General features: G+C 41.2%; 1 pseudogene; it reads right to left on the reverse strand.

The window, feature by feature from the left end:
• LOC110289606 overlaps positions 1 to 1,065 on the reverse strand; it is a 2,066-nt pseudogene extending 1,001 nt beyond the window's left edge.
• Positions 1,066 to 4,327: the final 3,262 nt, after the last annotated feature.

The following is a 4,327-nucleotide window of genomic DNA, read 5'->3' on the forward strand; positions in this document are numbered from 1 at the left end:
TGGATCTCATGGAGGCATTTCCTCAACTGAAGCTCCTTTCTCTGTGATAACTCCAGCTGTGTCAAGTTGACACAAAAATAGCCAATACACTTGATCATATTCTTTCAATCCTTGCCATCCTTGCGCTTTTCGGTACAGTGCTTTAGTATTTGAAGGATCCATTTCAAGAGCCTCTAAGCAACTGTCAATTGCCCCCTGCCAATTTGACATCTTCAGCTTACAAGCACCAATATTCAGCACACAACTTAAGGCTATAGGTTGCAGTCTGGATCTATCTGCTTTCTCAATAACAGCCTTTGAACTATCCACATACCTTAAAACCTTCGCATATTTTTTAATAGCCATCTCCCAGTTCTGAGACTTGAAAAAAGTATTTCCAATGTTTTTTAAGTCTTCAGATATTAATAAAATTTTATCTACATCTTTTAAATCTGTATCTGCATCCTCGGGGAAGTCTGGATGACTGTCACCAGAGCCATCTTTGGGGAATATTCCCCAGTCATCCCCTTCTTTCAATTCTCCACATCCTGCAATAACACAGAGTTTGGCAGGTTTTTCACCATTCACTTCTACATTTTCAAGCATCCTTGCCACACCTAGTCCTTTTATGACTTGACCAAATACCACATGTTTCCCATCCAAATGAGGAGTTGGAACTGTTGTGATAAAGAACTGAGAATCATTCGTACTGGGGCCTGCATTTGCCATGCTCAGCAAAAACCCTCCCGATCATGCTTATAATGAAATTTTCATCTTCAAATTTTCACCATAAATACTTTCGCCACCTGTCCCATTCTGATTTGAGAAGTCTCCACCCTGAATCATAAATTTCTTAATAATTCGGTGGAAAGGGCATCCTTTAAAATGGGGAGGCTTCCTGGTCGTGGACCCAGTTCCTTTTTCTCCTGTACACAATGCACGAAAATTTTCTGCAGTTTTGGGAACAATATCTGCAAACAATTCTAAAACAATTCGTCCAACTCTCTCCCCGCCGATGTCCACGTCAAAGAAGACTCGCGGGTTCTTGGAGTTGGAGGGCTTGGCTGCCAGGGATGCATGGGACATCTTCACTGCAGGTGCTGGGAAGCGGGACACGGGCACCTCGTGCGCGAGACCGGAGCAAAGTCTACTGCCCCTCTACGTTATCCAATTCTTTGTCTTTATGAAGGTTATCAGAAATGTCATTTCATACCAGAACAGACCACAAATTGAGGAAACAGCACAACACATACATCACTGTTCAGATTGTGGCTGTAGTGGATTAAACTGTTGTTCTAATCTTCCCGGTGGCAGCAGCAATGTGAGTTCTTTGTTTCCCACCCCAATGCTCTGGATTCTCGAATGAAACACACACACACACACACACACACACACTGTGTTACATTTAATATGCCTTAATTGGCTCAATGGTTGGACCACTACCAAACTTCCAAATTGCTAACACCTCCCCTCTGATCCTCCTGAATTATTACTTACTAAAATCTATATTCCATCTTTGCTACCCTGGTCCCAATGCGGGGAGGAGGTGAGCTATAGGGCTGCCCTTCCCTGGCTCTTACATAATTGTATGCTTTCTCTTCTGCAGCCTCAAGGCTGATCCTTCTGCTTCTTGGCATGGCAGTGCTAAACCTTCTTCTTCTCTTGGTTCCCTTGCACAGGAAATCTAATGTCCCACCTCTGTCTCTCTGCCCAGCCATTGGCCTACAGCAACTATATTTACCAATTATAACCAACTAGAGGCAGGGACCCACAGCATCTTATGTGTGGGATTCCCACATAATTTTTTAAGAACACAATTAACATAATACAAGCAATAAACCAAATCCACAGCAGAGACTTATCTCAGTTTGTGAAAGTTTAATCTCCATCAAAACTGTTTTAGAATACCAATATACACAGTACTAACTTAACCTGCTGTTGAGAACTCACAAGGTGTACACTGCTAGGTATGATATAAAATATTATTTCAATTAATAGGTAATATACAGCATTGGCCATTTGCACCAAATCACTGCCAGTGATCATAAAAGTAGGGCAAAGAAAGAAGGTTTTTTTGTTATATAGTTTTTATAGCAGTGGACATACATTATGATTTACACTGAAAGAAGACAAAAGTTTAAAATTGGCAAGAAATTTTAAAAAGTCCTTCCCAAAAATTATCAGAAACTGTGTAATGCAGGCTGAGATATTTTCTATTCTATCATATTCTATCACCTGGAATTATTATATTTTTTAATAATCCTCATGTCCGATAATGGTTAAGTTTCTCAGCGGTACAGTTGGCAGATCATTTGTATGTGTCTGTTATAGGGACTGGAAAAAGAAACAAGATAAATTTCCTTTCAGTGAGTTCTGCTAAGGAGCCAATAGAGTTGCAGACTTCCACATCGACATTCAGGAGTAAATAAAATGTATTCCAGCTCTGTTACTGGAAGATGCTCTCTGCTTTTCCAGCCTGTAAACTCACCACCTTTTCCTCTTTACAATCTTCTATGACCTGAGGAAACAGGTGCCTTGTAGTTAGGATGTGTTGACCTTATCTATGCTCAGTTCCATCTCTCCCTGCCATAGATGGACTCTTAATTCAGATTTGGCCCTTGGAGAGCCAATCACCATGGTTACTACTGCAGACATGCACATAGCCTTTATAGGGTCAATTAGTACTTTCCCCAGGGATGTTCCACCAGAACTGACTTTTTCACCCCGGGGTACCAAGCTATTGAGTTACCTATCTGCCTGCCATTTTCACAAGAAGTAGGACAAACGAGTCCTGAAGTCCTTTCTGCTCTCCCGAATGATGAGCTTGCTGACAGTAATGGAGATGGGGACAGCAAAGGTGGTGACTAGCACTGAGCCAGGACCTGTGATCCATTTAAGGCCACAACAACTTTATGAGTTCAGTGTGATTTTATGAGGTTTACAGAACAGGAAATGGAAGTGTTGAATACTTCAGTAATTCTCCTAATGTTACAGATTCTACAGGGCAGACTAGGGTTACAATTCAAGAAGTGTTATCCTAGAGTTCTGCGTTACACCATATGTATTGGCTAGACTTGTCATTTTTCTGAAACGCAATTTCCTTTTAATCAAATTGGTTTGACTGGGACTCCGGTTGGCTTGTATTCTTAAGGTTGGACTACTGAAATCTCAATAATAAAACATTTTGTTATCAAGCAAATCTCAGGTGACACTTTGAAACTTCTCAACCCAGTTGTTACTTAAACACCAAATCTCCTTCCCGTCAAGCTGTCCTGTCCTCTGCACAGCTGCCACGCTTCATGCGGGTACTCCAGCTTTCAAGCCGAAGTCTTAAGGATAATCATGTTTGTTAATTTAGATTTTTGAGTCCATCATTTTATAGTATCCTATTTATAGAATACGTAAAAATTCTTTGGGTCATAATACATAGTACATAAGAATTAAGGTTTGCATTCGAGCAAAAAATTTTGAAAAGCATGTTTTAGATGTCTAGATTACTTACTAGTGAACTGAGCAAGAGGTGTTCCACAAAGGCAGCCTTGGAAAAGCTACTCAGTTTCTTTTCTTCAAATATATAGCATAAGAATGCTGGGACCCTTAGTACAGTCCTTCATGGTACAGTGACCCCCCACCATAAAATTATTTTTGTTTCACTTCATCACTGTAATTTTGCTAGTGTTATGAATAATAATGTTAATATCTGTGTTTTTCCATGGTCTTAGGTGACCCCTGTGAAAGGGTCATTTTATCTCTCACAAAAGGGTAGAATAGTGTAGGAAGAAGAACATTAGACTGAGGATGGATGGGGATGAAAGAGAAGGGGAAAGCAGGCAGGATCAGATTGAGTCTACTTAATACGTGCTCCGACTACATGGGCATTTTCAGGGCTCAGTGAGTATCTGGCTAGTTTATGATCAACAGGATGCCAGTTAGTTACTTGAAGGGGGGGGGGGCTTTCAGTTGAGAAAATTCCTCCTTAAGATGTCCTGTGGGCGATCCTGTGGTGCATTTTCTCGATTGGTGTTTGATGTGGGTTGTCTCAAGCCAGTGTGGCAGTGTTACATGAAGGCCAGTGGTCTTGGGTGTTATAAGAAAGCAGGACAAGACACCCATGAGAGCTAATCCAGTAAGCAGCACTATTTCAATGCCTCTGTCTCAGTTCCTGCTTCCTCCTGCCTTGGCTTCCCCCAGGGGACCATGACCAGGATAAATAAGTCTTTTCTCTTCAAGCTGCTTTTGGTGATAGTGTTTTATCATAAAAATAGAAAAGCTAAATAAGACAGTGAGGCTAGGTCTGTGAATGGCACATCCGCATGCCATCTAGAGAAAAAGCAGGACAAACAGAGGG

This window comes from Mus caroli, chromosome 2, assembly GCF_900094665.2.
Source record: "Mus caroli chromosome 2, CAROLI_EIJ_v1.1, whole genome shotgun sequence".
Taxonomy (NCBI): Eukaryota; Metazoa; Chordata; class Mammalia; order Rodentia; family Muridae; genus Mus; species Mus caroli.